At 41.9% G+C, this 26,613-nt stretch overlaps 1 long non-coding RNA gene across 2 annotated transcripts in view; it reads left to right on the forward strand.

Moving 5' to 3' along the window:
• The window catches only part of LOC108446066, a 48,019-nt gene that overhangs the window by 18,048 nt on the left and 3,358 nt on the right, over nt 1-26,613 (forward strand). The window contains exon 3 of one of the 2 annotated variants that reach the window (XR_001861176.1): nt 1-283. This exon is cut by the window's left edge and continues 167 nt beyond it. The exons of the other annotated variant lie outside the window; for it this stretch is intronic. This is a non-coding gene — a long non-coding RNA (uncharacterized LOC108446066). Of the gene's footprint in view, nt 284-26,613 lie in introns of those variants that run through there. 2 annotated transcript variants of the gene reach the window in all.

A 26,613-nucleotide genomic window follows, 5' to 3' on the forward strand; every position in this document is an offset into this window, starting at 1 on the left:
ATTCCTGCTTCCTGGTCTGAAAAGAAACAGTCCAGGTGTGACAAAAGGTATGGTGTAGTGTACGTAGTGCAAGACCACCCATGGGCCACATGCAAGGGCTCCTGCCCAGGCCCCTGGCCAAAGGATGACAGCAGGTTTCCCACCTCTGCAGACCACCCAAGAAGCTCCTGCTCCTGCTCTAGGCATTGAGAGGCTGGCAGGGAGCATCCCACCAGCTTTACAGCTGTGGCCACATGTCACATATCTCTTTTTGGGGCAGCACAGAGCAGCACCCTGAAGGCTGTCTGCCTAAGGCTTATCACTCACTTCATGATAGATATTTCCATCTGAAAAAGCAAGGAGTGATATTTATTATCTTTTTACTAGTGCCTTTAACTTTTAAATAGAACAGAAGAGAAATTGGTTTTATATGGATTCTTTCACTCTTCCATATTGCAAGGCACTTTTACAGATCAGTTAAGTTAGGATGTAGTGCTGGTAATGCAGTGTCTCTGGGCAGACAGGGCAGTCTGAACTGCACCATATATCACGGTACCCACCTCGGCTGGATGTGATGTGCATGCCTTTTGATCTTTTTTAATAGCTATTCCATACCTGCCCTTGATTTTGACTGGCTAAATCCAAGCTATTAAATCTGTGTCTCAGTATGTCTTTAAAACACCTTTTAAAAAGGATGTTTAGTACTTGTAAAAGTTGCCAGATTAAGGTAGGTTTGTGGAATACACAGTTTTATCCCCTAATTGCAATGCCAAGGCATTCAAATATTCAAGGGGATTGTAAGAAGCATTGGATCAGCAGCTGAACTCTGCTGAGCTTTGTCTATGTGTAAGAAAGACTGTTCTGATTTGGCGTCCTTTTATTGTAAAAAGTTCTATTCCCAGTGATGAAAAAAAGGGCTTTTTCCTTGCAGGAGATAACTTTTGAAAATAAAAGATAACTCTCTTTCCTTGTAAATATATTTATTTACCTGTAACATACTAGGCATCCTGTGTGTGTGTGAGTCATGCAGGTGCCATTGGTTCCTCTACATGGGGGGCCAGTGGGGATGTAGACACCAACAGCAGGGAGCACAGGACGGCTGCCCAGTTATGGGAGCTGCCTCAACCAGCCAGCCTCGGGAGAAAGAAATACCATTTTACCAGATTCTTAACCCAATCAGTGCTGCAGAGCAGCAGGTGGTGCTTTCTCAATAAATCAGCCAAGGCTGTGGCAGCTGCAGACAGCTTTGAGATATTATTATTCATACTAAAATACTGGCAAAAGAGTTTATTAATAGGCATATATTCCTAAACACACTGCTCCATACCAGCTTGTATATCTTGTGATCCTTCATTTTTTGTCCTCCCATTCATGCCTCTGAAGTGAAATAGTAAATAATTATTTCTGTACCCCAGAATCTTCCCATTAATCTTCATTAATGATTACTTCTGCCACTTTCAAGCTGGTTTTGTAAAAATTGTGCTTGTATAATTGACCAAATCCCTCTCTCATTTCCTTTTAAGCTACATTATTGATGTCAAGTGGGAACAGAATACCCCTGAAGTGTAAGACCTGAATTTGACTCAAAGACTATGCAATGCTAAAAGCTTTCCTGTCCTATTATAGGTTGCATCCACTATTTTTAGTAGAAGAAATCATGAACTGCACAGAATATTACCTCTGAAAAATTATCAGGAGAACACATAACAGATAGAGTTGAAAGACAAATTGATTAGGGTTTAAAAAGAAAATAAAAAGAAAACTGAAACCTTTAGTGCTGGTATAAAATGGGAAGCAGACTGTACTCTAGGGCAAATCACTAATGGTTAAATTCTTTCAGATTCTACATAAATCAGAGTAGCCTCACAGAGTTTAATAGAGTCATGCCAAAATTGCACTGGTGTAGTCAGCTCATTTTGCCCTTACAAACTTGGCATTTGTCGTTGTAGGTCTAATCCAAACTCTGTGGAACCTCTTGGGAATCTTTATATTCAGATAATGGGATTTGGATTGGATGGTATAAATTTAACATGAATCATAATTAGCTCAATTTGGTATTTTTATGGCTCAGAATATGCAAGAGAGGCACATGAGCCAGCTGGAGCATTGATCTTGTGCTTAGGAATGGAAGTGAAACCATGAAGAGTTTCCCTTAGTCCACCTAATTTAACTCAGATGGTATGTAAGAAATTACCAAATCAGAACAAGCTTGAGCCCTGATGTCATATCATGGATTCTGTCTTCTAGTTCCAGGTCTCCAGTAAAGTGATTCTCCTCTTTCACTTCTCATGAGTCTTGGCTATTCATAACACTCATTACATAATGTTGATGTCATTAAGTACATTAGTATTTAATATGCTACAAGGATAGCATTATCTTGTCTACTATGTTTGCTTAGTTCATTATGTTCTGTGCATGTAGTGGACAAGAGGACCCAGAGGTCACAAAGCCTTGTTTCTGATCTCATTTACATTGGAGATGCATCAACAGAATTTGATGAACTTCGATGAAATTATTCTTGGTATATAGTAGCACAGCACAAGTATGAATCTAAGGTCTACTGTAATTCTGTTTATCTGCTGGAATGGCATTGCTCATGCTGAGGGTAAGAGGGAGTTGTACTTGACATGTATATATGTATATTTATACAATAATTCTTTAAAATGGCTGTTCATGTTCAAAAGGAAAAAACCATATTCTATGTTCATTGGGGATTTTCTGGAGATATTAGACTGTTGTTAACAGCAGGAAAATTTAGCCCACACTATTGCATGCTTGGAAGCAAAATGACACACAACCACTGCATGCATCTCTTGTCCAGAGCCCTTGTGCAGTAGAAAATGTCTTTCACCTTCTGTACTGATGAAAGGAAAAGAGCTTACTGCCAATATGTGTGAAGAGAAGAAGACTTTCTTCTAGTCTTCATCTAAGAAACAAGCAGATGAAAGGATGCTTTTGTATCAATATCATATAAAGGGTAATGAAACCGGAAATAGATTAATGATTTATTGTTCTTCCAGCAGCGCTCTTAAGTATATGGGAAAATTGGCTTTCCGTATATACAGTAGCTGCTTATATAGCATGACTAAAGAAAGACCCTGTGAATAGGAAAGGTCCCAGATGAATGTGGCCTGAAATAGAGGAAAACCTCTGTTTCTACAGCAGGCAGGATTGCATGGCTTTCACATGCCTTTCCAGTAATTTGCCAGTGTTTACATTTGATCTTTGGCTTGCAGGAGCATTGATTTAGTAGGCTGTAAAGGCGCCTTTCCCCACCCGCCATTTGCACCAATGAAAGTTATTATATTACAACCATCCCTTTTTCTAGGTGTCAAGCAGGAAAGCCATCACCTGGGAAAAGGGGAGAAGTAGTGGTGTAAATCCTGTTCACTTACTACACTGAAGAAAACATGAGGTGTGTCTCTTGGCTGCTGGACAACGATTTCACCATGGAGAGGAAGAAGGTGTCCTAAGCAGTCAGGAGCAGGAGAATGTTTGCTAGCAGAAGGGATCGGGACCAGGAGAGCGTAGGGAGGGGACAGCCCCTTTTTTGAGTGTTGCCTGGTGTCATCCCCAGTGAAGCTGCCGGGCTTCTGCAGGAACAAGTTTCCCCTTCTAAGTGAATGACCCGACTACTGAGGTCTCTTTGTAAGGGTGGGTGGCAACCAGTTTCCTAAGACCTTGATGCTTGTGACTTAGAACAGGCAATCAGATGAAATATGGAGATACTGTGTGAGGTTGGAAACCTGGTTTCTAAACCTGATTTGAAGCAGCACCAGCCTGCTTGAGGTGTTGTCTCAATGCCAACATGTGTGCTGGAGGAACAGGCTTGGGTGAAAAAGGCAGAGATGCTCTTTGTGAGGCCCTAGCTGGTAAGGAGGTGTGCAGTACAATTTCTCTTCTGAATTAATATTCCTTGAGCAGGCCCTGGGACTGTATCTGTTTCTTAGATCTCTCCAGTTAATGGAACGGCCAAATACAATTGTCTAGTAATAGAATTGCACTTCAGCAATACAAACAGAAAGACACTAATTTACATTCGTGCCAATACCATTAATGTAAATTGGTTATTAGCTATTTATGCTAAAAGGCTGCAATAAAAATCATAAAGGTAGTTTTATTAACTACATTTTGCTCTGTGAAATCCATGCTAGAAGGCATGCTTTACAATCAGTTGCAATCAGGCAATATGGCATTTGCTCCACCTAACTAACATATTTATAAACAAATTACTCTCCCTTTTTCTTTACTTTGCATTTTATAACACATCACTGCTATGAAGTTAACAGGACAATACTTCTGCAATGCTTTTGTAATTCAATTGCAGTGTTATATTGTTCCTTATCCTATCATTCTCATGCATATGTAGGAAGGGGTAATTAAAGAAAAAAAGGCATTTAAAAACAATTATAATGCAGGAATAGCAAGAAGGGAAATGTGCTTCAATCATTGCTTTTAAATAGGAATGTGGAGAACACTGGCGATAGCAGAAAAACAGAGCAGTACCTGATCTGCCCTTCTGGTTTTAGTCTCTTCATGCATCTGTGGGAATATTTTCTAGGTTGCATGGGTCAGATTTTCCCTTATGTGGTGCTGTTATACCCATGTTGATGGAAGGAAGAGCCTGTGACCTCCTTGATTTCTAGAACAGCCATTGCAGTGTCATGCTATTCATCTGAGCCTTTCTGCAGCGTTTGGGTACTGGGTACCCAAGTCAGGCATGCAGGCAGTAATGGCAAGAGAAAGGGAAGAGGTATGTCTGCTGGAATGAGGAGAGAGTATGTTGGAAATGGTATGCTCTTTGTAAAGAAGTCCAGAGGTACAGCATATGCATACAAGCGGGACACCGTGCCTGCCTCCCTCTGCCGTGTTGCATAAGCATCTGTGTGAAGTGACAGAGAAGATTAAGCTATTGCATGAGGTGCATGGTCCCAGACATCTCAGCTCATGACGTCACCAGGGCTAGACTTAGACAAAGCTTTCTTCTGGCAACAGAGCCAGAGACAGCAGCACTGACCTCCTGCTCTTTTTGGTCTGGCTCCCTTGGCCAGCAAGGTGTCACAAATCCAGTTCCTCAAAACCCAACCCAGGAGGACAATCCAGCTTAACTCAGGTTGGTCCCACAATCCAGTTGTACCCATCCCAACCAGATGGCCTGGTGCAGCTGAAGGAGTTGTGTGAAAACCTTCCCTGTGGCAGGACCATGTACCTGTGTATGATTCCTGCTTCCTGCCCTGCCCATCACTGCATCAGGCACTTGGGGCTCAGGTTCTGCTCTGTTCCTCTCCCAGGAAGAGCAGCATTTGAAAATTTGATGTCAGCTCCTTGGCATGAGAGAAGCTCCAGGATGTTTTGGACCTGAGGAAATATTTTGAGCAAACAAAAGATGCTGGAGTGTGGTTTGAGGTTATCAGATGAACCTGTCTCAGCCACCTGCCCCTTTCAGGGCTAGTGCTTCAGGCATCCAGACCACACCTTCTGATTTGTCTTCACCACCATGCAGATGCAGTTTCAGCCAGGTATTTTGATTCCTCGCTTTCTCCTTTGACTGATGCTCCTTTGGGGAAGGTAGGATGAGAGACGTGAAGGTGCATACTTCTCCTTTTCCAGGAAGTAAGGGTTTTTAATTCAGACAAAAATGCAATATCCCTAACAGCAACTGTAAATTTGGAGGTCACTTTCTTATTTCTGTACAGAACATATTCTGATGAATGAAAATATCTTCCCTTTAATGAATTCACATATTCCAATGGAATTTCAATCTTTCACATTGGAATTACATGTTCACATTAAATGATATCCTTAAATTATAGTGTCATCTAACCCAGCTGTGTATTTAACAGGCTGATGTTAGTTATTTTAAGGGAAGCTTGCGAGTTTGGAAAAGAGAGGGTAAACCTATGTTTTGTGCAAAGAGATTTATAAAGTCATGATAAGTAATAGATAGCAACTAGCTCTGTGTGTAGGAATAGTTTTACCTCACATACATTGGCATTCTCCATGTGAGGATGTATAGGAGACTCTGAGCATATGGGTTCCATGACACAAAATAATCTGGTGCTCCTTTTATTCTGGTAAGGAAGAGCAGTAGACTATTTTTGTGGTGAGTTGATATCAGAGGCTCTTCAGTTGTTTGCATTCAGTGACGCTGGGGTAGGTTGCTCTTAGAGGGTTGGTGTTGATAACAGGGAAGGGGGTGCCATGCTCTCCTCTGACCACTTGCTTGGGAGTCAGCACTGGTGGCTCTGGCTGCAGGGTAGAGCATGAAAAACAAGTTAATAATTGACCTATTGTCCTTGTTTTTCATTGTCGGGACTACAGACATAGACATGATAACATCTGTTTTTTCAAAAACTTGTTATAACGAATAGAATGTTTTTACATCTCATGTTAGAAACAACAGACACGGTAGGTCAAGGAATGAGTGATTCGCTGTCTCTTTTTAATGAGTGTTCTTTAAAGAAGGAGAGATCAGATACTGCTAGGGAGGCTCATGCAGCATTCAGAAAACTTTGTGAATCAACCGCAATAGGCTGAGAATGCCATTTTTTGTATGACTTTTCAAGTTCACATAAAGGTTATGTGGCTACCAAGATGAAAAGTGCTCATCCGTTTTTTTTCTAACACAGCCTTTTTCCATTACTAAAATTGAAGATTGTGATGAATCATGTCTTCAGATGAACATCAAACACAAGTCCATGGTCTTCAGTAAGCATTAAATATAGATGTGAATATAAATAGAGGAGGTTATTATGTGGAAGAAGGAGGATAATAGCTAGGCACAAGTCAGATATTTAACATGTGCTTTCTATTCTCTTGGTATCCTACATTCTTTTATTTGGGGAGAAGAGGGCAATGGGTTAGCATGACCCTGTTGTAGACTACAGGCTTTCAGCAGAAAATTAGGATGAATAGTTACTATTATCTATGAAGCAATTGCGATTCTGCTCTATCTCTGTAAATATCTGAATGGATATTTCATCCGGCTTTGTACTTACATGTCTTCAGCCCGCAGTATTTTGTGTCATGGCACAGAGGAATCCCAGAGTCTAAATTTTCCTCATTCATCAAGGGGCCTGGTTGCAGAGAGCCTGCAATTGAACCTGGTCTTACCACCCTCATCTCTGCTCAAGACCTCCAGGCTCTGCTCTTCCCTCCAAGCCCAGTGCAAAGCAGCTACAAGGAGTGCTCTGCTTTTCCTCATTTGACACAGTGAGAACAGGTCATGTTTCTGATGCAGATTTGTTTAAGCATGTCTGTTTAGCATGTTGCCACTACACTGCAGCTTTTGGCTTGCAGGGGGACCCCTGGCTGTGCCTTGTTTGAAGACTGTCTCCAAAGGCCTCCATGCACAGCTTACATATTGGAATTCAAGACTAGTACCAAAATGAAATTCAGCGATTTCTCTCTCTCTGTTATAACCAGAAAATTCTGGATATGAATGCTGAGATCACTGCCTTGGCTGTACCCCCAACTATCTGTCTTGTTGCAGACTACAGACTGAAAATGGGATGGTCTATTGATCCTCTATATCAGGTTTAGGATAGAACCTGATAAATGTGTTACAGAAGGTAAATGAAGAGTTGCATCGTGCAGGGAGCCATTTCAACCAGGATAAGGTCAAACTTACCACCAGCTAGCTTCATCTTGGTAAGGAGGAAGGTGAGGAGGTGAGGAGGCTTGTCACCCAATCACTCTTGGAATCTGATGGATCTTAGCATATTTAAATGTATATCAAATCACTGTTACTTGTTTCATGTGACATTTCAATCATCCTTCTCTTCTTCTATTGAGAAAATACCAACCAACCTTGTTCATGAAACCACCCGTGCTAATCACCTTTTCTCCAAAGTTTACCCAAAAAATTTGTACCTTTTGAGGATGGAGTTGGGACACTTTTCCTTGTGACTTTGTGGAGTTCCTAGAATATAAAGTTTTAAAGACCTGGTTCATCTAGTTATTCAAAGTTAGAAACTTAACACTGAGATATAATGGAACAGCCTTCAATGATTAAAAGTACTTTGTAACTCTAGGTTAAGACAGGAAACTTTTTCTAAAACCGTTTAACACTTTGGAAAGAGAATCAAAAGTCATAATTCAAATACAGCCCCTTTAATTAAGTCTTCCAAAGATAAAAAGGGTCTTCTAGAAACTCTATGAAGATCTTTCTAGCAGAAAAGTCATACTGACTTTTCATGTACATGTCTTCAGTGGACGACTTCACTGATCAGAAGAGCCCTTAATGATTGGGCTTAATTGTCACTCATCAGCACCACTGCACCATCTGTCCTGAAGTGGTAATTTTCTGTGATAGCAGTGTAATACCACAACAGCAGTGCTCTTCAAATATCAGGTTATTGAATTAATCATGTAGGGGTTTTCATTAGCACTGGGAAAAACTGCCTCAATTCAAAAGACTTAAAAAAAAAAATCTGGTCAAGGATAATTTCAAGTTTTCAAGGAAACTTAAATGCATGTGATAAACCCAGCAAGGCTGCTGTGCCATATGCTGGTCCTGACCCCTCTGGGAATTCCTATTAGCAATGCTTCTGGTCTTTCCCTGGAAGTTCTTCTTGCTTTAAACTTCTCATTTTCTCCTGCTTGTGGTAGGGCACAGCATTTCCTTCAGACTCTTTACTTGTCATTAGTTACTTATAAAGTCAAAAAGATCGCTGCGTATTTTCCAAAGACTTTCAACTTGATCTATTTTGATAATGACTCTTCTTCAAAAGATGAAAATCTCTCACCAAAAAGAGGTGCTAGTAGGGTTTTGAGGTGCCTCTGCTAAATTGTAGAGGAGTACAGAGTGCAGGCAAAACTTGCCAGTTATCTTCAATACCTGCCAAAGTTTTGAAGTAACTCGCTCTGGCAGTGCAAACTAGCTGAAGCCTTTGTGGACAAAGAAGAGCATATAGGAGAGACCTGGTAACTCCATGGAGAAAAGGATTATTTCAGCACTTTGTCAGCAGGTACAAATAGAGCATAATCCTTCCAAGTATGCGGCATATCAAGGTATGTGGAAGTCAAGCATGCACATTCTAGGAAACTTTTCTGAAGTGAAATTTTTGTTTCTGTTTTGACTAAAAGATGTGTGTAACTATCAACATAGCACAATTCTAGTATCTGTAGGGCTTTACTGCCTGTGAAACCTGTGAAAACTTGAAAGTCTGAAAGACCCTCAAGAGCACTCCATGTCCATCTCCTGCCATTGTGACTAGATGGGTTACTTTTGTTACCATCCCTCCGCACAAGGCTTTGCAGGCAGCCTTGCAGATGAGTTGTTCCAGGGCTTCACTATGCTCACTCTTGAGAAGCTTCTCACCATGTTCAGCTAGCCTGCTGCAGTAGGCCCACTGAGTCTGGTCTGTTCCACCATGGGCACTGAGACAGCTGGTTTATTTCTTCTTTGCTGGAACTTCTTATGTATTTGAAGTTGAATTCCCTGTGGATGCATTCTTGATCAGTGCTTTGGAGATAACATTCTCTACAAGTGTGGGTCCTCAAGGCTTTCAGAAAGACAGTGGAAAGCAAGCTGTCTAAACTCTTCCAGCTGCTGCTAATAAACTTCCCACTCTTGGCCCTGAGCTGTCTGGTGGCACATGCTGTGAAATGTCAGGAAAGGAAAGCCCCTTTGGCACAGAGCCTGTCTTTTCCTTGCATGGATGAGAAGGACTATGAACCTGTCTGGGCTGCTGTAATCATGCTAAGTGTGGCTCTTTGTACTGCTGCCCAACCAGCAGCCCATGCAAGCCTGCAACTGTCCTCTTACCCATTAACTTATCTGAACACACAGTTGCTAATCCTGTCCAAAATGCCTGTTCGTGGTCTAGGTATCACCTATGCCCTGTTGGACCTTACAGTTAATACAAACAAAATTGCCGAATCAAAATTAATAAAGAAATGACATTTATTATGCGACCGAAATATCGGTTTCAAAAGCCACGATCGAGAAAAGCAGCCCCGAGCCCGGGGTCGGAGCTGGGTGAACACTCATAGATCTGATCTCTATCACATGAGACCTCCCAAGTTCACGCATGCTGCTTTGGCTGGTCCCTTCTTATACAGTTTTTTGGCAGAGTCCAAATTAATTCTATTCTTCTCGTATTCATGAAGTTTTCTTGTCCCGGAGTTGGGCCGCACAAAGCCTTTCCTGGGTCTGATGAATTGTCCATCCCGGGTGATGAGTGGGCTATTTCTGCTGATGGATGGGCCATCTCTGGTTCCTGGAACAGTTGTGATAAGATCTAACCCCACCTAGGTGGAATCCTCACTTATTGTGAAAGAAATACTTCTAGTGTTGTGAAATTTTTCCTTTCAACCAGGCTGGTGCAGGGATTTTGAAACTCGGTCTCTGTAGGGTCTGATTACATTCCAGTTTTATACATAATAGCACGAATTACATATTTTATTTATAACACAGTTACTATTGAGGGTCAGCTATTGGCATTTTGAGTTCCAATTTGCCCAGGAATTAAAATACAGGCTTTTTTTCATTCTTGCCTTATCTTTTCTTTCATATGGTGCGAGATGTGAAAGTTTTTTCTGCCCACAGCCAGAAGAAATCACCACTGTTACAGTGTGCTGAAAGCAGTCAGGCCACCTTGTGTACTCTTACAAGCACCAGGATGAAGTTTCAGCATCATCAATACACAAATGACCTTATTACAATGATTCCTTATTTAAAAACCTCATTTTTAAATGTTTCTTTGTTTCATAGCTGAAATTGCTTAAAATAACAGTATGGGCCAATTGCTTCTACCCTACTGATGAGACCATGAATAGCTCCATGGGCAGTGTGATCACAGACCTGCTGACAGATTTCATAACAATATTTGTGTTATATGTGGGGAAGATCCTGGCATAAAAAATATGTCTGGATGTATCCCTACTACCTTATTCCTAAAGCCACTAAGAATGAAGAGTGACTTCACAATTCTGCCTTAACTTTTCATCTTGACTATCTATTGTCTTCAAGAAAAGCACAAGAAAAGGGATCTTGAGATCTTACAGGCTCTAATAAATATCCTGAGGTTTGAAAGTGAGATCCAGGCACCATGAGAGATAACAAATCACTGTGATTTCAACCAGGTGAGGACTTTCCCTGGAAGGATTTTCTAAGGCTTATCTGCACCTGCTTTGGAATAACAGGGCCTGATGTTTGGAGTGCCCTCGCTATCCCCAATAGCACAGTTGGGGACTCAGTTTGCCATCCCTAACACAGTTCTTGCTCTTTCTAATGTTTTCTCACTTGGCTTTACTTACTGATATTTTTATTTCATCATGTATCTTTTCTTTTTTTTTCTTAAAACTCTCCCAATATGTCCACAAGAGTGATTTTCTGCAGGAGCAAGAAAGGGGGAAAGTGTATGCGCCTAGGTCCTTTTATTTTACCTTTTTTGAGGTTAATGAGCCAGTTGATGTGTAAACAGTGTAACTAGTAACACGGTTGCTTTCTGCACCCTTAAATTAGGCCTAAAAATTATTAAAAAGGTACCCATGAAAACCTGAAGTGTATTTTACAGCAAAATCTCTTGAAAGCAAAAGACAAGAATGATCTGTTGCATATAAATTTATCTCTTCCCTCTCCTTTCTGTCCCTGCTTTTGTGTTATTACACTGTTAAGAACAAGATTTAAAACCATGCCAAGTCAGAACCTATAGAATTATAATGTCAACGACACTTGAAAAAAGTGGGATTTCGCGTACGGCCTCATTTACTTCAGCATGTAATGCTAAATAGAAGAACTTAGCCCATATAGCGTTCCCTGAAAGATGTTTAGTTTCCAGTTGCTGAGGAAGCTGTAATAGAGACCAGTGTAGAGTGGGAAATCCTTGGGGTATGAGCGCACGATTCTCTCCTGGCCTGCAAGAGGGCTGTTCCCAATGCCTTACTGAAAATACTTTTAAACATGTGCAACAACAGAAATATGCGTTCCACGCCTAAGTCCTATTCCTGCAGTGCTACTGGTGAAGGCAAATCACTTTTGATCTGGGTTATATAGGGTTCTTCCTATGTCAGGAGCACCAAGTGAGGGCTCCTTACCCCACACCTTGTTCTGCTTTTGGGAGCAGGACTGTGAGGGTGCATGTTTCCTGTGTCATCTCCCCTGGGTACAGCTTCTTCTGCATCTGTGAATCCGTATGGGAAATACTAGAAAAAGTGTGTTCACCTCTTGTTTTTACTGGTCTGAGAAGCTCCGTGTAGACCTATGGTGCAGCACAGAGGAAAAAACAGTAAGGAATTTGCAAGGTTTTTGTGTGACTTTTCAGCTACTGCTTCATATTAGTGAGAAATGTCTCTGGTGTTGGGTCTTGGGGGAAACATAAGACTTGTGCCTTGCTCTAAGAAGTTATGACAGGGCAAGGAAAAGGAGAAAATGTGATTCTTTCCAGAGTCTCTACCTATGTGTCTGGTGTGAGGCACTAAGAGCTCATGCTGATTCATTACCAGTGGAGGTCATGGAAAGAGAATGAGAATGGAAAAACATGAATGGAAGTAAAAATTCTATTTCTTCTTTTTTTTTTCCCATGCATTAATACACATTCACTGATATTGGAACTTCTGTTCTCTAGAGCAGACATAGATCAGTTCGACCTCTTACCTAGCATTTCTCATTCTACAGGAGAACACACAATATTCTGCCAGGCAAGGAAGCTTGGGAGCAGATGTACTGGATGGGTGGCTTTTTTCGTACGGAGTAAAGTAGTGGGAAGGCAAAGAACCAAGGACAGTGTGGAAGGAGAAGGCATGAGCCAGAGACAAGTCCAGGCCTAAAATAGGACTACAACTAGTGCAAACCACTTGATGGAGTCTGGGTCTGAACTTAGGCATGGCTACCAATGACCATACACCTGTAGCCACTGCTACAGCTCTATTATTTTGGGATATGTTTTCAACTGCAGCTGAAATTTTTTCTGTCTTTGTGGACCCAGGGAAATACACAATTGTGCCTGGCTGATATCACTGCTGGGATATATTCTGAACATTTAAAGAATCACCATGTGCAACAGGGATTGGAATGTTCTTCATCTTGACTGCTGCTGTGTTCTTGATCTCCTAATATTTATGCTTTATGATTGTCAATGAAGAATGGGCCTGGTGCCCACATAGTTATAATCTGAATCTACACGGCCAATCTGGCACACAATACAATGCACTGAAGTGACATTTTCATCTTTCAAAGTGTACTTCATTTTTGCTGGAGACATAATAGCAAAAACATCCCCAAATGATATAATTTCTAAAACTTGCCCTGAAAGTTCCACTTTACTGAGGCTCTTGCAGTATTTTTTTTTCTGCATTGCAGCTCACATTGTCAGTCTTAAAGTCTGAGTTTTAAGAAGTAGAATGTTAAGAAACATTTTAATGTTTTGATCTGTTGTTTGACTAATCTGAAATGGAGCTTCCAGTGGGGACTCTTCTGTCTGACCTCAGACTCACTCACTACCCAATTCAACTTGAAAAGGCGGTATATCTCTGTTAATTTGTCAGGTAACTGGTTGTAATCACACTTGAGGAGCCATGGTAATCTATCCTGCAAATGCTCAGGAGCTTAAATTTAGCTGTTCTATTCAGTGAAGCTACTTGGGTAGCTTCACTGGAGCTGATGAGTTTTCCAGAACTAGGTCCTAATTAGCTTCTGAATTTGGTACAGTTCAAATAGTTCCAGAAATAATAAGCAAAAAGCATCTATGTATCGTGTTCTAAATGAGAATACACTTTTAAGCTTTCTCTGTCTAGCAGGATCCTGTGATACAAAACAGTCGCATCTGTCTTTACTAGCGTTCTCTATGCCATCTTAATGAAAATTAAGAGATGCATGTTTCCTGTGCCAGCACTACCGTGGCATTTATTAACTGGCTGAGCTAAAAACTAGCCTCAGATAGAAATAATGAAAACATGAATCCAATGTGGCTTGATGATCTCTATAGTTAATACTCTCATTAGTGATGTAACTGTTTTAAATGATGGCAGAATAACTCAATATGCACATTAATGTAACACATTGATAGATTATTAATTATCCAAATGCTGAACTAAATTAGTCCCTTATATAATTCCAGGGAAGTCACATCATGCCAGAAATAAAATTGATCCATATTATTCTTGGTATGATTGTTATGACTGAATTAATGCTGGTTTACTATTTAAATATCTGATGAAAGCCCAGACAGACTTCCCATACAATCAGAAAACCATGAAATGAATATCAGGGTCTTTTTCAGAGTTGTAGAGCTGGACAGCCTCAAGAGGTTGTGCAGCCCATTTCTTGCTGGAACACAGGAACAACTATGCCCAGGTTATCCCTGGAAGATGTTTGTCTGATCTGCTCTGAGGAAATCTTGAATGATAGAAATTCCACAACCTTTCACGACAATCTATTCCCCTGCTTGATATCTGTAGTGTACATAAATCAGAGGACATTGAGACATGCTGAAAGGCAGACATATGCTTGCCTCTTCTAACAATCAAAATAAATTACTTAGATAATTTTGATGATTTGGGTATTTGTGACCTTGATTTTTGTTTGTTACATGTTTGCAGGTCTATTACTAATCAGATACATTGAGATAAAACTAAAATCAGATTGTCTAGCATTACACTCTGGATAACAACATTATGATGTTAATACACGACAAGTCCATCCAGAGGGTTGTTCTGAATTCTAACTTTTTGTTAGGCAGGTATGTGCTGGGTCTTGTGTGAATGCCTCTTATGCAACAGCAATGACATTGCTGAAGAACCCTCACCCAGAAAAAAACCCCTTTATCCAGCTAAAAATGAAGATTCAGAGGTCTGAATTTATCATAACTCCATAGCTGGAATAAGTTAATTTTCTCAGTGCCCATTAGGGAACTGGTATTTTGGTGCTTTAATGCTATCAATGTTTTATACAGAATTGCCTTGACTGTCACAAATATCGAGAGAGTGCCTAACTGATTGCCAGACTCCTCAAGTAGCATTGATTTTACTGCTGCAATATTCAGATGATGAGGTAATTGCATCTTATCAGCTTATTGAAAAAGTCTTGTAAAGCAGTCAATGGTCATGGACCTATCTAGCTTCCTGATTTCTCTTTGTTTCTGTTCTGCATTTTTAAAATTTTCTTTATCCTTTGCACCTGAGTTCTGGAAGGTGGGATAGAGGTCATGATGTTGCTCTGTGTCCACAAATATCACAAGGCTACCACTATTGCTTCCTGTTCTTGGGAAAGACGCCAGTCTGTGGTAAGGTGCTGATAAATGTAAACTGTCTGTGGTGCTCACCATGTCAGGCAGAAGAAGACAGCAGGAGTCTAGCTCTGGAGAGAACTTGCACACACAGACACTTGCACTCTGCACACATGTGAAGCGGTGTGCTACCTGCATGAGGTGTTTATGCCAAAGGGCTTTGCAACGAAAATGGGAGTTCTGGTAGTCACTACTGGTGTGAAAACTGATGTTTCTCCATGCTGTGAAACTGCGCTGTCTTCTGGTGCTTGCATCGGCAGAAATGTTATTAAATGACAAATTACCCATGCTGATTCGTAGAGCTCACAGCCATCTGACAGCACCCACAACTCTGCACTGCATGCAATCTGTAAGACCCTCGCCCCAATCTGAGCTGTATCTTCACAAGAACCTCATGTACTTCTGGCAATCACCTATCTGTCACCAACTGACAGAAACTTTAATCTGATTACAATAATAAAACTGTTTTCTATCTCTGGCGCCTGACTCAGGTTTCAGAGCAAAGTAAAAAGTATGACATCATCCCTGCTTGCATCTGTGTTGGGTAGCTAATGAAATTACATGAAGGGTTTGAAGACCATTAAAGTCAATGTTGATCCTTATTATTATTAAGAGCACTTTCCAATTTACTGCACCACAGGGCAAGCTTGAAAGCATCATTTTTCAAAGGTGTGTGCATTGCACTGGATTGCAGCAAAGAGCCCTGCTGGTGGTAGAGGATGCCGGCAAAAGAGAGAATCAATTCTAAAATTAATTGGCTTTAAAGTCTGCGTAGATCCTTTCCTGCACAGATCCACACCTCCCATCATTTGATGACAATAGGCACAATAGTGACCTTGGGATAAAAAAGCCCCGGGTTTGCTTTTGTGTCTGAGGAGTTGGTGGTTTGCAGAGGTTTCCTCTTGCATTCTGCTGCACCTCTGGGTCTGCATGGGGCCTGGCTAAGGTCTGTGCAGGGGCACAAATGCCTGTCATTACTCCCAGGGCCTGTGAGTCCTCCCTTTACTTGCTCCAGCAGGATGGTTGGGATTTTTTTATTCCAAAAATTGATATTGACATTTTGAGGCTCAGGCCAAAGATATTTAGATGCTTGATGTCCACTTTCCTGAAATGCCTCTGATCCTAAGCACTTTCACTTCCATAGCTGCCTGGGCTTCTCTGTTTTATGTGAAGGTGAAGGTGATAAACAAGCTGAACATGATAAATACTGATACTACCAAAAAATGGAGGTATTTTGCGTCAAAGTGATTGTTCCCTTAAATGATTTAAAGCATATTGCAAAAAAAAACCCAAAAAAACCCCAAAAACAACCCCACCAAAAAAACCTACTTAAGGCATTCCCTAGAACATTTTGTTATCTGAATATTTATTGCATCTCATGACATTGTTTCTTCAGTCCACCAGGTAAAGGAGAATTTTACTCCAGGTGGTGTAGATTTTTCATGAACCTTATGAACAGGTAACAGTTCTCTGTATTTTAGAACTTCAAAAAGTGGAAGGAAGTATTGGTTATGGTATGAGCAGGATGAACCTCTAGGGATCCCTGTATTTTGCTTAGGAGAAGGTGTCCCTGGTCAGGCTCAAGGTATACAAAAGGGTTTTACAGGCAATGACAAAAATAGAAACTGCTTAAGTCACATGTGAGCTTTCAAACCAGCTCAGAAAGGTGGCTTAAAAACTTCAGCAAGCACATAAAGGTTTCTTTAGCACAAGAGCTGGCAGGCAGAAGGACGGCAGGGAAGGATGCAGATGTCTTCTCTGCAGAAGTTTTTGGGGTGGGTCTGCCCAGCAGTCTGACAGTGTTCCAGGCCCCAAACTGCCTGCTGTGTTAGGCAGTGCTGGCAGTGGGACTACAGTCATCTTTGCTCCTCCAGTAAGTTTACCACATACTAAAGGGTGTCCCCAGCAGAGAGGAACAACTAGGAGTAGTTTAGATACACCTCTACCATATCCTGGACTTGTTGCTTCATTTCCTCAGCATCTGTTGACTGGCATCACAAGGCAGACCAAGGCTGTGTTATGTCTTTTCAACAGGATCATTTTATTCATACGAAGGCAGTTCCCAAGTTCAGAGAGGGAAAAACCAGGGGAGAAATCTCTAAGATGCTGTCCTGCTAGCCTGCTCATCACACTAACGTTGTGATCTTCTCTAAGAATCTGGCAGTAGCTCCATAGTTCTGCTAGGCATCTTCTGAATCATCCCTGGCTGATACACCCTAACTGCTAATACACAGCAACAGGTCTCAGGTAAGCACATGGGACCAGTGGAACTTGGACAAAAACCTTTTATTTCACACAATCAACCGTTCACTGGTGGAGCTGAAATGTCCATCCATGCTTTTCCTTCTTGCTTCCTGATGCATTCATGAGGAGAGGGGAGACACATCCATAGGAACCCTCATGAAGAGTTATTTCTGCTTCTCAGTTTTGCACTGCCTTGTCCCATCAGGCTCACAAAACCTTTGTAATGGTCTGTACTGTCTAAGCAATGCCTGGGGAAATGATGTCCTCTGTAGAGTGAATAATGGTGCTTGGTTTTCCAGAGAAATGGTGAAAATAGTATAATCAGAATAAGTGTGTCATTTGAATCTCTTCTAAGCGTTCTCCTATCAAATTCTTATTTTATTTGAAAGATATATAGCACCAGCCTTAGCACAACAGAGCAGCATCAGTTAATACTGGCCAGATAAGGAACTGCATAAAGAGACAGCACAAGCAGAGATGGCCCTAAATAAACAGAATGGAACTACCAAGAAATCTGCCTCTCATGGAAAAAAAAATAGTCTCCTTTCTGCAGACATCACAACCTCACAGCTGCTAAATACAAAAAGAGGAAGGGATAGAGGCAAAATTTTAAAATAATATGTGCTGCCCCTCAAGAGTATTTTTGGTATCTGTAACATCCTTCCTAAGTGTGGATTTGTATGGAGAGGACTCTTGCTTGTGATAGGTTTTCTTACCAGGTACTTACTATTCTGGAGCCTGCAGGCACCCTGTCCTAGGGATGGGTGGGTGTAGCTCCTAAAACAGTCATAATCAGCATGGTCAAAAGCAGTGAGGTATACTTTCCTGGCTAGAAGCCATAGATTTTATTTTTTTAGAATGTTGGAGTTCCATTATGGAGATACTAAACATTATGACTGCATTAATATTAGAAGCAATGTTCTGAAAATCAGAAATTTCTGTGAAATGATGTGCTGTACAAGGTATTACCCAGCCCTTTGCACCACCATCGAAGCCTTCCATATATTTTGTTCTCTCATTTTTATACATATTATACTGCCCATCAGTGTGCTGCCAAGTGTTGCAAACCAGTGAGAGTTAGTGGTGTTCTGCTTGGAGGCAAAGATCAGACTACAAGCATTTGTAGTGCTTGAACCTTGTCGCTTTGAAGTACAGAAGTTCCCTTTGAAAACTGCAAACACTAATAGTCCCATTTTAGGGAAACATCTGCTGAAGTATTGGTCCATTTGCCCACATACTAGGGCATCAGTGGTGCCTGCAATTCCGAAGGAAAGCCAGTCACTGAATATCTATTCAGAAAAAGCCCCCATTCCTTCCTTAAAAAAAAAAAAAATCCCTAACCTCCAAGGTCCTTAGGTTAGAGAAAGCACAAAACAGTGCAATGAAATCATGAATGTGTCTCCAGAGCCATAGCACGTAACATAGCACATCTGGACATTTGGGGCAAATTTCTGACAAGCCTGTAAAATTCCTACAAACAATCACTACAAGAAGGTAATTACAAGAACAGTAGGTGCTAGCTTAAAGCCCAACTGATTATAGCCTGACAGCTAAGTCTTTTTGGGCTTTGAGTGTAGGGGAACCCTTGGATGCTGCAAGAGTATTAGGGCAGGCTCATGGCTATACTTTCCTGTGGAAAAGAGAGAAAACACACTTTCTGAGTGATTTAGGAAGGTAAGGGGCTGAGCAACACATTTTGGTGATTTCTCTGCTCACCTTCCCTAATTAGGGAAGAATGAAAAACTTAGCCCTTGTTTGGCAGCCCCCTCAAGTGAGCAGCCGCAACATCTTGCCTTGTCCTTCCCAAGACACTACGTTTGTCAAGGGCAAAAATCCTGATCAAGGATCCAGCTGAGGCTGTGTGACGCTGCTCAAAGGTCTTAGCTTAGGACTGTCTTTCTCTGTCAGTTGTACTTCTTGTGTTCAGTGAAGATCAGATGTCCCAACACAGCCTTAGGGAGAGCAGTTACTTTGACAGCAGCCTTCATTGTGAATATAATGAAAAATTAAAACCACTGATTAAAACTTACGAGTTTACTTCAGAGTCAGGCTTCTCAGGCAGAGAGGTACATGGATTACACAATCTGGTGCAGAGTTAGCCTGTGGTGGTAGATGTCTCCCCCCGCCCTGTGTCTGTCGATCCCTGCCACTGTTGGCTGTGGTATCCAGCAAAAATATTTAGGAAATTGCTTTAAAACTGCATCCATAGCAGGAAACACCCATCTGAAAGTCAGTTTGGAGTCACCAAGGGAGCTCATGAGTATTAGCTATAGCAGACCTAGCTAACAACCTGTATTTTAGAGTCTAGAGACTCTGCTCCCAGACAACCTTGAGATATTAAGATGGGTGTTTATAGGAGCCACTGTGAAGGTAACTTCTTGTTTAAGGCTTCAACAGAAAGGTACAACCTGTGATTCAATCACTTTTGCTAGTCAGTGCTTTGGTGTTAGCCAAGCCAAGGAATGAGCTGCTATTTTTTCTTCTTCCCTCACTCTTTCCTCACATCTGTGTTCAACCACCCGTTCACCTACCTATCATTAATCATAAATTCAATACTAGGCCCCCTGCTAGGTGACAAGATTTCACTGATGCAGGTTTGTTTTAAAGAGCTTGTTCAATAAATCTCTATCAGGATGTGTGTTTTTTTAATTGCCAGCTGGCCCCTTTTCAAAATGCAAGAAATTTTCCTTTCCACATTATTGTTACATCTTAGTTGAGTGGAAAAAGAAAAGACAAAAAAATAAAAAGGCCTAACTAGCGTAAGGTGGAAGGATATTTTATAGAAATGCATGGATATAGTGGAAACACAGTTCCTTCCCCTGGACTGATGCAGTTTGTATTTCAAGATTTTGGAGTCAGGTTCCTCCTTCTCGTCCATTAGCCTGTGGCCTCCAGAACTGTGCTTTAACCACAGTCCAACAAAGTGCAAATTCTGTCACAGGTTTAAATTTCAACTAATTTACAAGCTAAACTGTGATGTATTTCACTGGCTTACCACATTTTAACATTTGCTTCAGAATAATTTATTGCCTATATATTGGGTGTTCTATCTATACAAAACCATATTGCCGGCTGTTAACTTATAAAAAAATAGAAGAGTGAGAAAGCATTCTAATTTCTCATCAGTGTAAGAAAAGATAAGAAAACAATACTAACACATTAGATAATATCTTTCTGAATAGAATTGGATGAGTTTGCAAGAAAGGAGTCCTAGGTGCTGATCCTAGCCTCTCTTAGAGCTGGAGTCAGTGTAACACATTATTCCCAATTTTGGGAATAATAATACACTTTTTAAAAAGCAGCTAATACAGGCCAGATTCTGCATTAATCTTCATACTATGGATCTGGTATAATGTCATTAGTGTTAGTGGTGTTGCGTAAATGTCGCTAGTTCACAGTCATTGGGCAGGCACCATCTGCAGCCTGGCTCCACATTTCATAGTCACAGTACAATGATAGCTCGGGAACTAGTGAAAAGCAACATACGGCCAGTACAGAAAGCTGTACTTACACTGGGTAGAGAGCAGTGGCCTGTTCAGACACTGGTTCAGCAAATCTCCTGGGGAACAACCCTTAGTAACAAAGGGCTCCATGAAAACCAGACGTATTTCAAGGAGGAAATCTTAAAAGTGCAGGAGCAGGCCATCCCTGTGTACTGAAAGATGAGCCAGTGGGGAAGAAGACTGGCCTGGCTGAACGGAGAGCTTTTGCATGAATTCAGGGAAATAAAAAGAATTTTTGACCTTTGGAAGTAGGACCAGGCAACTCCAGAAGAGTACAAGGATGTCATTAGGTCAGGTAGATAGAAATTTAGAAAGGTGAAAGCTCAGCTAGAACTGAATCCGGTCACTGCTCTGAAACATAATAAAAAGTATTTTTACAAGTACTTCAGCAGCCAAAGAAGGTCCAAGGAATATCTCCATCCTTTATTGGACATGGGAGGAGCATTGTCACCAACGATGAGGAAAAGGCTGAGATACTTGATGCCTACTTGGCCTCAGTTTTTACAGAAAAACCTGGTATCCTCAAGGCAACCAGTCCCATGAGCTGGTAGACAGGGACAGGGAGCAGAAAAGTCCACTTGAAATTCAGAAGGAAGCAATAAGTGACCTTTTATTTCACTTAGATGCTCACAAGTCTCTGGGACCAGATGAGATCCAAGGGTACTGAGGGAGGTGGTGGATGGAAGAGCTCGCCAAGCTGCTCTCCCATCATTTATTATCAGTCCTGGCTAAGCGGGGACATCCCAGGGGACTGGAGATCGGCTAGTATAATGCCCGTCTACAAGAAGGATCAGAAGGAGGATCTGGGGAACTACAGGCTGTCAAGCTGACCTTGGTGCTGGGGAAGGTTATGGAAACCATCATCTTGAGCCCATCACACTCAAGGCATGTAGAAGAGAACCAGAGGATTAGGCCTAGCCAGCATGGGTGAGTGAAAAGCAGGTCCTGCCTAACCAACCTGATCTCCATTTATGACCATGTGACCTGCCTGGTGGATCAGGGAAAGGCTGTGGATGTTGTCTAGCTGCATGTTAGTAAAACCTTTGATACTGTCTCCCATGGCATTCATCTGGAAAAGCTGTCAGGTGATGGCTTAGACAGGTGTACTGTTCACTGGGTAAAAAACTGCCTGGGTGGCTGGGCCCACAGAGTGGTGGTGAGTGGAGTTACATCCACCTGGTGATCAGTCACCAGTGCTGTTCCCCAGGGTTCAGCATTGAGGGCAAATTCATTTTAATACCTTTATCAGTGGTCTGGATGAGGGAACTGAGCACACTTTCGGTCAGGAGGGCTCTCCAGAGGGATCTGGACACTGATGGGCCGAGGACACGGATATAAAGTTCAACAAGACCCAGTGCCGGGTCCTGCCCTTGGGTCACAACAACCCCAGGCAGCTCCACAGGCTGGGGCAGAGTGGCTGCAAAGCTGCCCACAGGAAAAGGACCTGGGGGTGCTGGTGCCAGCAGCTGAACATGAGCCAGGGTGTGCCCAGGTGGCCAAGAAGGCCAATGGCATCCTGGCCTGTACCAGCAACAGTGTGGCAGGGATTCCCCCCTGTGCTTGGCAATGGTGAGGCCACACCTCAAATCCTGTGTCCAGTTGTTAAGGAAACTTCCCCGCTCAGCCATCCAGGAGCCACTCTGTCAGTCACTCTCGCGCCACCTGAGCTGGGATTGAAGCCCAATCTCAGCTACACACCCCACTCTCACACAGCCAGATCAGATTTCCTTACCGGCTCAGTCCCAGGTTTCTCTTGGCAGAGTCTTAGATGTCCAAATCCTTAAAATAATTTAATCATGGCATTATAACAAAATAACAGCTCAAGCTGGTTGCCTCTGAGGAGGGACCCAGAACAAAGGAACCCCATGGCTTTTATATCCCCACCACGTAAACACAGGGAAATCCAGGTGTCCTTGGCTCCTGCTGTGTCTCAGTGTCCTCTCACCTGGCAGGGCCACAGGTCCCCGGGCCCCTTGTTCTGCAAAGAGTTGGCAGTTCATGGCCTCTTTCCAGGGGCTCTTGCCAGAGCTCAACCCAGAGCTCAACCTGCAGCTCCCACTGCAGCTGCACCCTGAGCTACCTGCATTGAATGTGTTCCTCAACACTGTTTATATGCCTCATGACAAACAGGACATTGAAGTGCTGGAGTGTGTCCAGAGAAGGACAATGGAGCTGATGAAGGATGTGGAACCCAAGTCCTACAAGGAACAGCCGAGGGAGCTGGGGTAGTTATTAGGAAGTATTTACCTACTCCTGGGGTAGTTATCTTGGAGAAAAGGAGGCTCAGAGTAGACCTTATTGCTCTCTACAACTGCCTGAAAGCAGTTCTTCACTGAAAGGGTGGTTAAGCGTTGGAATAGGCTGCCCAGAGAGGTGGAAGTGTTCAAGAAGTGACTGGGTATGGCACTGAGTCGACATGGTGGTGATCAGTCAAAGGTTGTATTCAATGATCTAGGAGATCTTTTTCAACTTCAATGACTCTGTGATTCTGTGATTCTGTTTCATTCCCATAATCCTTCTATGGTAGAGAGACTCCTACCAAAATTTCACAGAGATGCTGAAGAACAGATTTACCAAGACTAGAATTTTCAAACATTGGAAAATATATTTCTGTCTTAAATCCGCATTGGGTTCTTTCAGTTTTGAACTTTTTTATTTCAGAGGTAACAGAGGAACTCAGCTGAAGTTACTCAGAGTGGCATCGTTAGTTTAATCAACTCAAATCTTTAATTTTGAGTTGATTTAATTTTAATATTTTAATTAATAAAATCTTTTATTTTGTCTTTTTAATGAGAAGGCTGTTTATCCTTTATATTTCTTAGTCAATTAAAAGGTGTGAAAAGCCCCTGCAGGAAAACTTGTAGGCATCTGCCTAGTTTTGGGTAAACTTGGAAGTTATTGCAGTCTAAATCAGAATTACTTCAATATACTACAGCCACGGCAGGCACGCCTGCAGCAGAAATGTGAAAATGACCAGTTTATATCCTGCACAGCGCCTTTTGCACCACTGCACCTTTGTAACACTTCTCTGGTGGCTGTTGGCTAGGCCTGGTCCAATCCCCAACTGACAGAACAGCGTGCAACAGATGATAAAGGAAGTCTAGGTGGAAAAGTGTCCTTCTCCCCTACTTTCTTTTTTTCTCTAAAAAAAAGTACCCAAGAGAGAAAGTTGGTTGGTTTGATTTTTTTTTCACCTAAGTACTTTCTGCTATATGCATTTCAAACATTTTGAAATCTCTGTCGCTTTTTATCTTTGAATTCAGAGAACTTTGTCTGAGGTAGTAAAATCACTGGCTAGCTAAGCCTGTTATCTAGTGGAAGAGGATTAGTTTTCTTTTGATTATGAGAATGATCTTATACAGAGCATTTGACAGAGGCACGTTTTTCCTGCCACCAGCCATGTTTTCCACCATTAATATGCTTAACCACAAGATGAGATTTTATTTACTTTTTTTCTCAGACGACATGTGAAAAGGATTTTAGAACTTGATTCTCCTTGAGTTTGTATTAAAACCTTCCATAGAAATTTAGAATATTGGACAGAAACATCTTTTTTGGCTTAGTCTGAGCAAGCAGGAAGGTAGCAACTTTACCAAAAAGGAAGGGAAAATGGCAGTTTTTTACTATAGCAAAATGTGCCCTCTGAGCTGGTTTCTGACCTCTCCCACTCCAGATTAATCACCCCAGGTCTTCGGAAGAGTCTCTTTGAATTTTTAAGTGTGTGAAGGAGTTTCTTCCCTCTACCTTAAAAAAATCTTTCTATCTCAGTTTGTTCTAAATTGAATTGAGAGAGTTGGCAACTTCTTATCTGTCTACGGTTTCCCAAACTTGGACACTCCAGTGCAGATGCCCCTGTCTGTGTGGCTCACTCGCAGCTCATGCATGACCAGAGTGGGACTCCCAGGAATGTGATTCATTATGTCTTGAAGCACAAGCATAGATTATCTCAGATGAATCCAGCCTGAGTCTCGGCTTGCACCACACTGGTGACTTCAATTGTTTGGTCCAGCTGTTGGTGTCACACCACAAAAGTCCTTGGAGGGTGTTCACCGTCCTGATGTCCTTGGGGACCTGGAGCTGGGATCTCCCCATGCCCCACAGCCCAGGACAGCATTTTAGCCACTGAGGGTCAGGAAGGGGTTCCATCCATCTCCTCTGGTGAGAGCAGAGGTTGGGGACACGTGGATTGGCAAGTGTGCCTGTTAGGAGCTGGAAGAGGATCAGTGTCATGGCTCATCCTGTGGTCAGGTGCTGCTGTCTTGACAGTGCAGCCAGTGGCTGAGCTGCAGTGTTGACAACTCCTCTTTCTCCTGAAGCCAGTGCTGCCAGCCTTCCTCGGGGTGGTCGCAGGAGCCTGACTCCAAGTCTGTAGCTGTCAGGACAGCCAGAGAAGAGATGCCTGAGCTGCTGCACTTCAGAAGGGCTGTGTTACTGGGATGATATGACAATACAGAAAACCTGTAAATACCTAATCTGAAGAAGAAACCTGAATCTCCTCCTGTAGCCCAGTCTGTTTAAATTGCTTCCCCAGTGCCCCTCATTCTTGTTAAGATGTGGTATAACCTATTCCAGCATCTCCAGTTTCACACTGTGCAGAGCATTCTCATAACTTGAGCATAAAAGATGATTTAAAAATGTAAGTATATTCTATATCTGATGTTAATATAATATTCTTTCAGCTAATGGAGGATTTTGCAGTACCCATTTCATTTCCCTAGTGTTAACTTTCTAGACAAATTTAGCTATGGTACAAAGGTCTTACACTGAGAAGGATTTTCCCTTTTAATTTCTTCCTGTTCTCCCTTTGCAGCAGGAGGTCTATTCTGTAGTGCACATTGTTCTCTGGAATATTCTCACTCCGGACTATTGATAGCTGTAGACAAAGAAACGACCATTTTCTCAGGGGTTCATTGTGATGGAGATTTGTTTGCAGTGCATTGCTTGAAATGGATATAACCAGTTAATAAGTTTACTTTAAGAATTAGGAAGTATTTACCTACTCTGCCTTGACCGTCTGAGGGCAGTGTCACCCAATACTTGCTGGAAGTGATATGCCTGGTCACTGCAAACTGTCTGCACTGCACCCACCCTCTAAGGCTGTTATCCAACACTTACAGACTTAAAAAAGAGCCTTTCCATGCATCTTAACTATATCTTGGACTCGGATGTATTTCACTCACTCTTTGCATCAGAGTGTCTATTGCTATAAGTCTTTTTTGGCAGTGAATCCATTTTGGGGCATTCTACCTGTTTCTCCCATCTAGACCTTAATCTAGACAGAATCATGACTGACCTTCAGGTTGGAAAAGTCACAGACATCCAACACAGATTACTAGAAAGTGCCTTTTGCATGATGCAGTTTATGCTTGGCTAGCGCATGACCCTGAGAAGAAGGTCCAGTTTTAAAGACCTCAAGTGATAAATAATCTACAGCAGTCTTTGATAAATTGTTCCATAGGCAATCAACCTTGCTGTTAGAAAATTCCATCTTATGTCTTAGATTAAAAATGTTTAATAAGTTCACATTCCACTGGATAATCAGTTAGTCTGAGTAAGTTGTCATCCAATTTATTTTCTCTTTGTTATTAAAGCTAATTGTATGTTGCAAACTGCCAGACCTTCTTTTGGAAGTTTCTATTAATTACATGCATACAGGC

The sequence above is a fragment of the Corvus brachyrhynchos genome, unplaced genomic scaffold (assembly GCF_000691975.1).
Source record: "Corvus brachyrhynchos isolate BGI_N302 unplaced genomic scaffold, ASM69197v1 scaffold914, whole genome shotgun sequence".
Lineage (NCBI taxonomy): Eukaryota > Metazoa > Chordata > Aves > Passeriformes > Corvidae > Corvus > Corvus brachyrhynchos.